Raw genomic sequence first — 14,597 nt, 5'->3', positions numbered from 1 at the left:
ATTTCCATTATTTTCATAAATAAATGTGCCAAAAATATCATTTCGCCTTTCCAAATCCTTAGCCATTGCCTTTGCCAATTTCCTCAGCCATAAACAACCAAATCAACATTTAGCTTTGAATAAGTGTCCCATCAACCATGGCTATTGTTTTTAACTTTTATTACATGGAATTCTCACACGGTTTGTTACAGAGGGACATAAATAGTGGTGGGGAGGCGGTATGGAAAGCAAAATGTCCTCCTAAAGAAAAATTATTCATGTGGTGTCTTATGATGAAGAAGGTCCCTACCTGGGACATTCTGCAAAGAAGGTTTATGCATGGACCCAACTAGTGCTCTCTATGTCAAAATGAGGAGGGAATGCAACACACTTGTTCATGGATTTCTCTTTCTTCAACATGTTTGGAACTAATGTAGCTCTTCTCTAAATCATTTTACTCATTCTGAAGGAGCAGACATGGAGGTTTCATGGTTTCTTTGGTGTTCAAATCAAATATATTGCACATTCAAGGCCCTTCCCCTCATTATATCTTAGGTGTTATGGTTGGCTAGGAAGCGAGCAATCTTTCAGGATAGATTATTGAAAACATTGCACATTCCAGATGAGGTACTAGCTATTTTAAGTCATTATCTTCAAGAGAAAGGTTTGGTTGTTCCAATAAAAATCAACCCAAAAATCATTGACTTCTCCAAGCCGTGGGTTTTCTTTCACGGTGCCTCGATTAATAATGGATAGATTATTGGTGGAGATTTCTACTGGAAATACTGAGAGGGGGGCGAACCAATATTCCTTTTCAATTGTTACTTTTACCAGTTAAATCAATTATATTTAGAACACAAAATGAGCAATAGGAATAAATGCTTTATTAATATAATCTTTATAATGAATCAAGTACAATATATAGGGATCCAACCCTTAATGAAGACACCAATCTTCAATTCCCTAGGCTCCAACCTGTTGCCAAGCACCAACTTGGTCTTTTGTGAGGCTCCAACCTCTAGGGCACCGACCCTATCTTCTCAAGGCACTGATCTTGCATTTAGAGGCTCCAACCCCTAGGGCACTAACCCTTCTCTAATACAGGCTCTGACCTAGTTTATTGAGGACACTTATCCTTTAGGGCTCCAACCCTATTCTTCAAGGCACCTACCTTGTTTGTTCGAGGCTCCAACCTCCAAGGCACTAACCCTCTGGGCTCCAACCCACTGATATACTTTGTCTAGATATGTTTTATAGTAATTCACAGCTCCCAAAATATTCTTCACTATAGTCTCCATGCTACATCATTAATGATAACCTTGTCTCATATAAGGTATCACCATTGCTCTTCATTATACCCAAGCAAAATATCCAAGTCACATCATCATGACTAATACATCATGGTCTTCAATAGTCTCCACGCAACTTCAATGTGTCTACAATGAACTGCACTAAGCTCTGCATAAAGACAACTCTCTGTTTCAACCCTCTGTCATAACCGTCATAGTAACTGCTTCGGGAGGGAGGATTCAAGAGTAATTGCTTCAGAGGAGTGACTGTTGCGGCTATAGGTTGTGTATTCAATTAAAATGACCCTATATATGCAATCTTTTTAACAAATCGCAGGCTGCGCTTCTACGGATTCATTCTAGGTCTGATCCTTTCATTAGGGGACTTTTGAGGTCTAAAATGGGCCTCCTAAGGAAATTATAAAATAATAGTGGAAATAATAAAAATAAGATTAGATTACATCATCAAATTTTAGAGGGAAAAAAAGAAAAAACTACTTTTTCAACTCGTATTTTCAACTTATCTCCCTATGGATTTATTCAAATTTCGAGCAAGAACACTTGTTGAATGCCTAATTTGATTCCACATCCAAAGATTACCCATATTGCATACTTTCGATGGACTCTGCTACACGAAAACTAAGAAATACATGAAAAACATTATTGCAATCACATTTTTCATGTATTTCTCATTTTTCGTGTAGCATGGTCCATCAAAAGTATGCAACATCGGTACTATTTGGATGAGGAATTAAATTTTGCATCCAACGAGTACTCCCGCTTGAAATTTGAGTAAAACTTTAGGGAGATAAGTTGAAAAAGGTAGTTTTATTATTTTATTATTTTTTAATCTTTTTACTTTTTTACCCCAAAAATGGTGAATCATCCCCCATGGTTGACATCATCATCTTAAAACCTATTGGTTCTTATAAAGTTTATTTGGTTGTACATTTTTCTTAGGAGGCCCATTTTAGACCTCAAAATTCCCCTAATGCAATGAATAACCCAGTCAACAGAATGCTCGACCTTTGGCTTTCTTCTTCTTTTGCTGGACCTTTGGCTTCCTTCTATGCTTGCTCGATCTTCGGCTTCCTCTTTCGATTGCTCAACCTTCGACTTTTCTTTCTTTTGTTCCTTCACATTCATGAGTTGTGAACTATCCTTCGTCTTAGTGATAGATGCTCGAGCTCAATTCAATTCTCGAGGTGGAGCGTTTAACTTATATATATATGAATCTCATTAATACCCAAAAGACATGTTCATTAGAGGAGAGGCCGACTTGAGTATGGGGTCGCACATTACAAATATATCATAAATCTGTTTATTTACGAACATTCATATTATAATAGAAGTCTGGCAGTCCCACATGCCACATCACTACTTAAATCGCAATAGTAACTTCATAAAACCCCCGCAATCACAATCCTTTGGCTTCACGATATAACATTGTCGATGCCCCTATTTCCAATGAAGATGATGCGATGTGATATTAAACAATTGTTAATAAATCTGTCGGGTCCACAATTCTATTGCAATTGGTGGTTTGTCATCATGAAATCTCTTCAAGACTTGCAACATGCGACGAATGCAATATTTCTTTAGGAATATTATAATAGTGCAACGGGTCCACAATACTATCGCAATTGGGGTTTTGACGTGATAAGGCTTTAAAGCTTGCAATGGAGTGGATGCGATGTTTCAATATAGCTATGACCATAAAATGATCGGGTCCACAGTGTATATCGCAATCAATGGATTTCAATGTGGCAAGGCTTTAGAGAGACTTGTAATGTGGCGGATGCGATGTCATATTAAGATGTATTGTAATGGGGCTATCGAGCCCATGTAACATATCTCAATCAAGGGTTTTGAGCAGTGGCATATAATAAAACCGCCAATATTTTTTCTCTAATGCATTGTAAACTTTAAAGAGTTTCCACATCTTATTACTCAGATGTTCCTTAGCTCTTTCGATATCTTAACTCCTCTGATATGTTAACTCCTTTGATACTCCACAATACTCCTTTGATACGTTATATCCTCCGATATGTTAACTCCTGCGATATGTTAACTCCTGCAACATGTTAACTCCTTTGATATTTCTCCGATATTTCATGCGGTATCTCTGATATGGCTCTTACTCTTGAGCATATGCGATATTTCAATAAAAACATATTGTAACAGACTCTTACTCTTGGCTTGGCTTTCTTGTGGCTTCTCTACGATTTCTGATGGCTATTCTTTGATGGCTTTCCTCCTTGGCTTCTTGCTTCTGTTACTTGATGGATCTGCTTCTCCTTGGCTTTCCTCCTTGGGTCTACTACTTTTTATTTTATATATATATATATATATATATATATATATTAATCCATATGTTGTATTTAGTCCTTGGTTCCTCCATGGGGAACACTATGATCACAATAATTTGCCATAAAAAACACTGCCATATTGACATTAATGACAACCTTGATTAACAATCCCCCCCTTTGTCATTAATGGCAATATTATTTCCCTTTCAACATTCTCTCCCCCTTTGACATCAATGGCAACTGAGGTGCCTAAGTACTCCCCCTAGCAAGCTGCTTCTCTTCTTCGTGAATAGTAGATCTTCATGGGTATGTTACTCCCCCTATCATAGTGCTCTTCTTTTTACTCAAGATAGAAGGATTTCTGCCTTATCATCAGCTAACACATTATCCCTTCTTCATGTCTCAAAAACTACTTTATCATGGCTTCAACAATGCTTAAAGATGCTCCTCTTCAATGCTCCCAAATAGATTCCAAATAGCCACACACCAAATGTTCAAGTCCAAGTTTTTATGCTTCTACAATCTGTATTCTATTGTCTCCATAGTCAGAATTAAGAGGTCTTCATAGTCCGAATCAAGAGAAGATGCCACTGAAATTGTCTTTCTCGCTATCTTTCTTTAAATCAGAGTTCCTCTGTATCTTTGTGCTTCTCCTTAAGTCATTGCCATCCAACATTTCAACATCATTGCATTTGGATGAAATGGTGAGAGGTTGTGCCTCACTATTGCTATTTTTCTAAGTGACCAGTATCAACCTAAGCTATATTGGACTACACAACATTCTCCTTTCTATAGTTCTTTTGATGAGCCATTTTTCCTTGTGTTCTAGTAAAAGTTTTTGCAAGTTATCTCCACTAGTAGATTTTGATATCCAATCTGTGACTGTCTTTTAAATTATTTCTACTGATTGATGATTTTTTGCAATCCTTCAATTATGTTAGATGTTGCCAATTTCTCTTGCTTCAAGCTCCATTCCCAGATGTATTTGTTTGTTTGAAGGTTGCCTCTATTATGTCCATAATTTACCTATTCTTACATCATACCCTAAGTCGAGACATCAAACTTCTATAATAACAACAACATAGTTCTTTTCCCCATTTCTTTAGCATTAGATGGCCTTCTCTGCTGCTCCAATTTCTGCTTAGTGATCAAGTGGAAAACATCTTCAACAACAGTCCAATGGATAGATAAGAGATCATGTCCTTTCTAAGGAGTGTTCCTGAGAAATGATCTATCAAAGAATGATTGTCAATATAGCTCATCAAGGATTTTATAGGGACCCTTTCACGGATAGATTCTGCAATAATGATCAAGAATCACAAGCTCCCCTAACTGTATGCATGGTCTCTTTTTGGTAGAATCCCATTATCAAACACTTGGAATATGAAGGATATCTTCATCAAGTCAACAACATGTGTTGTTGGCGGGAGTGTTCAAGAGATTTTCAGATCCATTTTGCTTCTTTCTCCATACTTGTATAACTTTCTTCTCTGGCATGGATCTAGCTTGTGTAGGAGCCCAAATCAAGTTACAATCACGTGCCATATGACCAATGTTATGACACTTGAAGCATTATATGTTGTTCATGAATAAGAATTCACGATTTATTGCAAAATTGCTTCTTGGAGATTGTCGGGGACCAAAATATCTATCTTTGTGATATGCCCTACAATCTTTTTCCATGTGTCCAAAGTTTGTACAAGCATAAAAATAACCAAGAAATAAACTCTGGTACCCAAGAGATGGAGATTTCCTTGATGTACTTCTGAAGTCTTTATGCCTTGAGATCCTTTGATTATAACCATTTCTTCTTGCATCCTTAACACTATTTACATTTCTTCTTAGAATGAGAGTTCCTCCATTGTTGACTTGACTCTTATCCTTGCCTTTTTGGAACTGGAAGCATCAACATTTCTTTCTGGCTTCCTCACATCCTTGTTGTTTGAAGCATTATCATTCTTGCTTGAGGATTCTCCTTCATAGCCAAGACCTGATTTATCAAATGGGGATTTTTGATGGCTCAACATGTCATCCAAGGCTTGAGAGCTCTTAAAGATTTTGTCCATTCCCTCAACCTTTTTCCTGAGGGAGACAATTTCTTCTTCCAATATTTCGCAATCGTTATTTTTCTTAACAAGTTTTTTCTCAATCTCTTCCTTGATATAAGTTGCTTCATTTGCCTATGTTTTAAGGGAGATGATATCTGATTTCATTCTGAAAATTTCTTCATTTTCCTTAGTTACACTACTCTCCATTTCTTCCATGATTCTTATAGCTTTACACATTTCAGCCTTGAGAAGGTTGAGGTCAGATTTTAGTTTAAATATTTCTTAATCTTTTTCTTTTAGTTGACATATCATGGTGTTTTTCTCCTTTTCTGCTTCATCAACCTATCCTTCTATGATTTCCAATGCTTCCACTGTCTTCTCAGCTCCTTGTACTAGCTTTCTTGCTTCTTCTAGTTGAGTTTTGAGAGAGGAGACCTCTTCCTTGTATTAACCAATCTCTGCTTCAAGTTTGTTCAAGATTTTGTGCCTTTGTTCGAGGTGGCTTGACAAGGTATCTTCTCGTTTCTTTGCCTTATCCAATTGATTTGTCATGGATATGACTTCTTCATGATGCTTTCTTTTGTTTTGATGAAATTCCTCCTTAATCTCGCTAATATCTTCATCCCTTTCTTGTACTTGAAGCTTGATAAGGTCAACTTCCTTCCTTGTTTGGTCTTGGTCACCAGCGAGTGCTTTCTTCTTAAGTTCCGTTTTCCTTTTCTAAATTGATAATCTCTTCCATGGCAACCATCAATTTAGTGAGGAGATCTTCTTCAAAATATTTTTCATTCTCTTTATCTTCTAGGTCTTCTTTAGCCTTGATGTCATCATTCTTATTTTCAACTTCCATGATGGGTTCTGGATTTCCTTCTTGCTTTCCATCATCTTCTTGACTAGTGGTCATGGTCAATGCTTCTTTTGAGTGAAGGTCATGAAGTTTGTCCCATATACCCTTTGCTAACGAACACTTTTGTAAATTGTCCTTTATAGAATTTGGTAGCCCGTTCAAGATTTCCTTCATCGTTTTTGCATTGTACTCCTTGGATTCTCCATCCATCATGCTATTAGCAATCACTGATTTCCAGACTTCAATGCCTTGAATCTTTAAAAAATTACTCATTCTTGCTTCCCATATATCAAAGTTTCCATTGAACAATGGAGCCTTCACAAATTGTTTGATTTCAACTTCGGTGGTTGAGGTAGACACATATTTAGGAGAATTGAAGACTTTCTTCCTTGGCTTCACTATTTGTGTTCTAATTGATCAACCTTTAAGTTGTTAGGCTTTGAGTGAAGGTACTGCCTCTGATACCAATTGTTGGAAATACTGAGAGGGGGGTGAATCAATATTCCTTTTCAATTGTTACTTTTACTAGTTAAATCAATTATATTTAGAACACAAAATGAGCAATAGGAATAAATGCTTTTATTAATATAATCTTTATAATGAATCAAGTACAATATATAGGGCTCCAACCTTGATGAAGTCACAGATATTTAATTCCCCAGGCTCCAACCTATTGCCAAGCACCAACTTGGTCTTTTGTGAGGTTCCAACCTCTAGGGCACCGACCTTTCATTTAGAGGCTCCAACCCCTAGGGCACCAACCCTTCTCTGGTACAAGCTCCGACCTGGTTTTTTGAGGACATCGATCCTCTAGGGCTCCAACCTTATCCTTCAAGGCACCTACCTTGTTTGTTCGAGGCTCCAACCTTCAGGGCACCAACCCTTTGGGTTTCAACCCTTGCTATACTTTGTCTAGATATGTTTTATAGTAATTCACGGCTCTCAAGATCTTCTTCACTGAGTTTTGTCAATCTACAACTTCACTGTAGTCTCCATGCTACATCATTAATGAAAACCTTGTCTCATAGAAGGTATCACCATTTCTCTTCATTATACCCAAGCAAAATCTCCAAACCACATCATGATGACTAATAGATCATGGTCTTCAATAGTCTCCACACAACTTCAATGTGTCTACAATGAACTGCACTAAGCTCTGCACAAAGACAACTCTCGGTTTCAACCCTCTATCCTAACTATCACAGTAACTGCTTCGGGAGTGAGGCTTCAGGAGTAACTGCTTCAGAGGAGTGACTATTGCAACTACATGTTGTGTATTCAATTAAAACGACCCTGTCTATGCAGTGTTTTTAATAGATCGCGGGCTACGCTTGTACGGATTCATTCTAGGTCCGATCCTTTCATTGAATAACCCAGTCAACAGAATTCTCGACCTTGGCTTCCTTCTTCTTCCGTTGGACCTTCGGCTTCCTTCTATGATCACTCGATCTTCGACTTCCTCTTTCGCCCACTCAACCTTTGGCTTTTCTTTCTTCTCTTCCTTCACCTTCACGAGTTGTGAACTGTTCTTCGTCTCAGTGCTAAATTCCTGAGCTCGATTCAAGTCTCGAGGTGGAGCGTTTAACTTATATATATATGAATATCATCAATACCTAAAAGACATGTTCATTGGAGAAGAGGCCGACTTGTGTATGGGGTCACACATTACAAATATATCATAAACCTGTTTATTTACAAACATTCATATTATAATAGATGTTTGGCGGTCCCACATGCCACGTCACTACTTAAATCGCAATTGCAACTTCATAAAACTCCCACAATCGCAACCCTTTGGCTTCACGATATAACATTGTCGATGCCCCTATTTCCGACGGAGCAGATGCGATGCAATATTAAACAATTGTTAATAAATCCATCGGGTCCACAATTCTATCGCAATCGATGGTTTTCCATCGTGACATCTCTTCAAGGCTTGCAATATATGACGAACGTGATATTTCCTTAGGACGTATTATAATGGTGCAGCGGGTCCACAATATTATCACAATCGAGGTTTCGATGTGATAAGGATTTAAAGCTTGCAATGCAGTGGATGTGATATTTCAATAGAGCTGTTACCATAAAATGATCGGGTCTGCAGTACATATCACAATCGGCAGATTTCAATGTGGCAAGGCTTTAAAGAGACTTGCGATGTGGCAGATGCGATGTCATATTAAGACATATTGTAATGGGGCTATCGGGTCCGTGTTACATATTGCAATCGGGGGTTTTGAGCAGTGGCATATAATAGAACTGCCAATATGTTTTCTTCTATGCGTTGTGGACTTTAAAGAGTTTTCACAACTTATTACTCGGATGTTCCTTAGCTCTTTTGATATCTTAACTCCTCTGATATGTTAACTCCTCCGATACTTTGCAATATTCCTCCCATATGTTAACTCCTCTGATATGTTAACTCCTTCGATATGTTAGCTCCTCCAATATGTTAACTCTTCCGATATTTCACGCGATATCTCCAATTTGGCTCTTACTCTTGCGCATATGCGATATTTCAATAAAAACAGATTGTAACAGACTCTTACTCTTGGCTTGGCTTTCCTGTGGCTTCTCTGTGATTTCCAGTGGCTACTCTTTGATGGCTTTTCTCCTTGGCTTCTTGCTCCTGTTACTTCACAGATCTGCTTCTCCTTAGCTTTCGTCCATGGGTCTACTGCTTCTATTCTGTCTGTATTTATATATTTAATATGTATGTTGTATTCAATCCATGGGTCCTCCATGGGGAACATTATTATCACAAGAATTTTCCATCACAAACACTGCCATATTGACATTAATGACAACCTTGATTAACACTTTTATCTTATTCCTATCCCAAAACCACAATTTTAAAGTTGCAATGGGATTGAGACTGGGGACTAATAACCAAGCGAAACTTCTTGCTTGCAAAAACTTGCTTCTTTTTGCCAAAGTGAAGGGTTGCACTCACATTCACATTTTTGGGGACTCTTTGCTATCCATAAACTAGCTCAACAAGATTATTGTATGCATAAACATTTTCTTAGTGCCTATCCGTGAGGAGATAAAACATATTATTAACCCGTTCACTATGTTTGCATACTCACACATCTACAGGGAGGAACCAAATCGCTGACAACTTATCAAAGGATGGTCTCTCTTTGGAAAATGATATTTGGTCCATAACTGAGCAATTTAAAGAATAAACTTTTGAATACCTCCATTGTCCTTTCAGGCTCTCTTTGAAAAAGGATATTTGGTCAATAATTGAGCAGTTTAAAGAATAAATTTTTGAGTACCTCTATCGTCCTTTCAGGCCTCTTTGCAGAGAAATATTTCTAAAAGAGACAACTTACATAAGGATTAACAATTTTTCTTCAGATTTTTAGTTGTTTTGGGTTCTATTTATGTATTCTCTATTTACCATGGGTATATTTGTTGTAAAGACAACCAAAAATCATGGTAAAATGTTTTGACGGACATAATCACAATATATATATATATATATATATATATATTTTGTTCTCTGTGATAGAATCTTTTGGCATTTTGGGAGGATTGTAAAGACACTTTGTTCAGTTTTTTATTATGTACTATCTTGGCATGTTCTCCTATATTTTGCTGGATTTCCTTGCTCGTGATAAAAGCCAGTATACTCCTATCATACTATGCAAAATAGAATTATAAATAAAATTATTTTTATAATTACGGTTTTTTTTGGAAAAAAAGGAAAAAGGGAGAAGAAAAAAAAGTCATTTATTCAAATATCCGTGAATTAGGGGAAAGAAAAGGAGGAAGAAGGTTTATTTAGCCCATTTTTATAATAAGTGTTCGCCCACTTTCATGCGAACATCTATCTTACTTGTATTTGATCAAATAAGTAATGCACAGGAATCATCTCCCTGTTTGAATTCCGCAAGGAGGGCAATCTAGACTAATTTCAAAGAAAGGGTAATGGTATAATTTCATATTTCTGGCTTACCGAGAGTTGAGCTCAAATATTCAGTCAAATATTAGATGGATGGCAATTAAGGCACAGCCATGGCTGAAACAGAACAAACACCCTTCAAGTAAGCCATTGTCCACACGTGAACATGGCCTCAGTATTAATGCCGGTACCCTTCAAGAAGAAGAATATGATAATGATCAGGCAACAGCCAGCAGGAACACTCGCACAATCTACCATCGCATTGATGTCAATGGCGATGTGAACATACTGTGCAGGCAGGGACGATTGAAAGAAGCGCTTCACATGTTACAGTCTGATAGTTATCACTCCACACATCCCTCTACTTATGCTTGTCTTTTGCAGTCTTGCGCTGCTAACAGAGCCCTTCCAGAGGCCAAGCTAGTCCATGCCCACACCATCCAAACGGGATTTCAATCTAAAGAAATCTCTCTTGGAAATAAGTTTGTTACCATGTATGCCAAGTGCGGACGTCTGGTGGATGCTCACAGATTTTTTGACCAAATGCCTCAGCGAGACGTGGTTTCATGGACTGCGATGATTGCAGCTTATTCCAGGTATGGCCATGGTAGGGAAGCCTTGGCTATGTTTTATCAGATGAAGCGAGAAGGCATCCAAGCGGATGAATTTACTTTCGCCTGTGTTCTCCCGGCCTGCTCGAGTTTAGGTTCTCTGGAAGATGGCAAGGAGATCCATGAAGATATACTTAGAAGTGGGTTTCAATCCAATATTTTTGTGGGGAGCACCCTTATAGATATGTATGTCAAATGTGGGAGTTTAGAGAATGGACGCCAGGTGTTTGACAAAATGCCTGAACGAAATGTTGTTTCCTGGACTACAATGCTCGCTGGGTATGCACGGGAGGGTTTTCTTGATGAGGCCTTGGAGCTCTTTCGACAAATGCCAGAGCGTAATGTGGTCTCATGGACTGCTCTGGTTGTGGGATATGCTCGGGCTGGACGTTTGGATGAGGCCATGAAATTTTTTGAGGAAATGCCAGAACGAAATGTGGTTTCATGGACTGCAATGCTTGTAGGGTATGCACAGACTGGGCGAATTAAGGAGGCAATGAAACTGTTTCAGGAAATGTCAGAAAAAAGTGTGGTCGTATGGAATGCAATGATATCAGGATGTGCGCAGAATGGGCTCGTTGAGGAGGCTCAGAGACTCTTTGAGGAAATGCCTGAGAGAGATGTAGTCTCGTGGACCACCATGGTTGCAGGGTATGCGCAAAATGGGTATGTCGATGAAGCCCAGAAGCTTTTTGAGCAAATGCCTAGTCCGAACATAACCTCGTGGAATGCAATGATTGCAGGGTATACACAGAATGGGTGTATATATGAAGCCGGGAGCTCTTTTGGAAAATGCCTGAACGGGATGTTGTCTCGTGGAATGGGATGATTGCGGGGTATGCGCAGAATGGGTATTTTGGTGAAGCTGTGACCCTCTTTCAACGAATGCAGTTGACAGGGAGAAAGCCAGACTCAGACACATTTTCTAGTGTCCTCCAAGCTTGTGCCAACTTGGCAGTTTGGGAATTCGGCAAGGCTGCCCATGAAGATATACTCAGAAATGGGTTTCAGTCTGATATATATGTGGAGAATGCTCTAGTAGACATGTATGCAAAATGTGGGTGTATAGAGAATGCGTGCAAAGTGTTTTGGAAAATGCAGAGAAGAAACGTGGTCTCCTGGACTGCTATGATTGTAGGATATGCCATGCATGGATATGGCAGGGAAGCCCTTCAACTTTTTGAACAACTGCGACAGTCTGGTATAAGGCCAGATCGTGTTACTTTCATTGGCATTCTGTCTGCTTGTTGCCATGCTGGCCTGCTGGAGGATGCATGGAATTACTTTCATTGCATGGATAGAGATTACCAAATCTCACCCGAAATGGAGCACTATTGCTGCATGGTTGACGTCCTTGGTCGTGTTGGGCACCTGCATGAGGCACATGACTTTATCAACAAAATGCCCATAATACCCGATGCTTCCGTGTGGGGATCACTGCTTGGTGCCTGTAGGATCCACCGCCATATCGAGTTAGGAGAAACTGTGGCAGAACGGCTTTTTGAATTGGACCCAAAAAATGCTGCACATTATGTGCTACTGTCAAATATCTATGCAGATGCTGGAAGGTGGGATGACATTGAAAGAGTAAGAAAATTGATGAGGGAGAGGAAGGTTAAAAAAAATGCAGGATGGAGTTGGATAGAGGTTAACAAACATTTGCATACCTTTCATGTAGGAGACGACACAACAGCCCCACAAATAGACAATTTATGCAACGATGGAGATATTGTCTGGGCAGATGAAAGAGCTAGGATACATGCCTGACTCAAATTTTCACTGCATGATGTAGGGAAGCAGAAGGAAAATATCCTTGGCTATCACAATGAGAAGTTAGCAATTGCATATGGGCTGATCAACACACCCCTGGGGACACCTATCCGAATAATCAAGAACCTCAAAGTGTGTAGTAACTGTCACTACCACCGAGTTCATTCCCATGATTGCTGCACGAGAAATTGTTGCGAGGGACGCTAACCGTTTCCATCATTTCAGAGATGGACAGTGTTATTGTGGGCGTTATTGGGGATGCTAATTGAAACAAGCTCTAAGTTGACCATTGTGTGTTAATGTATCAATATTCTCAGGTATGCAATTCTTAGGCAGGAACCATATTGTTTTGGCTTATGATAAAGTGTAACATTCGGAGATCCAAAGGTTTTAGAGTGTTTCAATCATCCGGCTCTTCAGCATGTGTATAGGGGAAAATGTAGTAGCTGATTCCAAAGCTAGAATTCTAATGCAGCGTGATACTTGAATGATAACAGAAAATAGGAATGGGGATATTTGATATTTCAGAATATTATCACCTTCATTTTCAAAATTAAATAATGGTGGGAGCAAGAGATGCTTTTGTCTAAATTTTTTATTATCTTTAATCAAAGCTTACTCTTTAACAAATTTGATCATACTATTTATTTTATTTCTAGATATTAAAGTTTTATCTCCAACATGAAAAGGATATCCATTTTCTGAGTGGATAAATGGAGTTCTATTTTTTGATGTACCAGATCCAATGAAGTTGAGAAAAAGCAGTTTCATATCTGTTTTTTTTAAAGCTTTGGAATATCCCAAGTGAGGGAAATTAGTAGAAAACGCTTCAGCTTCAGAAAGCATGTGAAGAATGTAATTTTGAAACTTAAGAATGTAATTTTGAAACTTTTTCAAGGAACTAATAAAATTATGATTTTTTTCCCAAGAAAAGAAGTTGTAGCATTTGGAGATTTTAGCATCTTGCCCTCCTCCCCCAAAACAGACACACATGAAACACAACATCTATACAGTTAATTATTACGATGACCATGTACATGAATAAACATAACAAGAAATTGCTGGTATTCAAAACAACATCTAGATGTTACACGATGTGGTTGCACAACTTCTGTGTTGGTGTTGTTATCCTTTGTACACCATGGCTACTGTGTTCAAGTCTTTGAACAGTCAGATATGGAATTAATGGAACGTGTAGCATAGATGGTTAAAGCGAAATCCATTTATCACTTTTAAGCATGGTTGGAGCATAAGAAAGAAAACCAAGTTGCGGATTTCTTCCCAAGATCGATGACAATCAGCATGAATTTTGTGCCTTTCAACCTTTATTAATATTTTCTCAACTTACACCTAGCAGCACATTTTCAGCGTTTTAGCTTGACTGCAGAGATTGTGCCTTCCTAGCTTGACTTGAGATTGAGCTTATTTTAAAATAATTTCTCAATGCCAACATAAGCAGAGGGACAAACGATAGGCTGAGGTGTTAGGTGTTAAGGGCAGTTTTCTAGGAGCTGGGACAGGTTTCTAAAAAACCTTGGTTCTGTTAGGAGATATCCTAACAAATCAATAGATATATATTTGTTTGTAAAGAACCAGTCTAGCAGACCAGAGAGAAGATTGGCGAAGTAGGCCAAGTAAGGTCGATAGGCCAGACAGAGGCCAATTGAATGTAAATGAGGCCAGTTAGAGGAGAGAGATTTTATGTAAAATCCATGTACAGTATATGTGTACTTTGACTAACAGAAGGCCCTCTGTTTTGAGTATTGAGATGTGTTGATTGTTTAAGGTCTCTGCCCATTGTCTGGAATTTGTGTTGTGGGCCCTGACACACCAA

The 14,597-nt window shown here is 38.5% G+C and overlaps 1 pseudogene; it reads left to right on the top strand.

Moving 5' to 3' along the window:
• Nucleotides 1-10,254: 10,254 nt before the first annotated feature.
• Nucleotides 10,255-13,525, top strand: LOC149183011 (pentatricopeptide repeat-containing protein At2g03880, mitochondrial-like; annotated as a pseudogene).
• The last annotated feature ends 1,072 nt before the right edge of the window (nucleotides 13,526-14,597 follow it).

This window comes from Pinus tabuliformis, chromosome 3_2 (genome assembly GCF_031772625.1).
Source record: "Pinus tabuliformis cultivar Carrire ecotype Pingquan chromosome 3_2, CPIR1, whole genome shotgun sequence".
Lineage (NCBI taxonomy): Eukaryota > Viridiplantae > Streptophyta > Pinopsida > Pinales > Pinaceae > Pinus > Pinus tabuliformis.
This window is presented reverse-complemented; position numbering and strand designations above follow the sequence as displayed.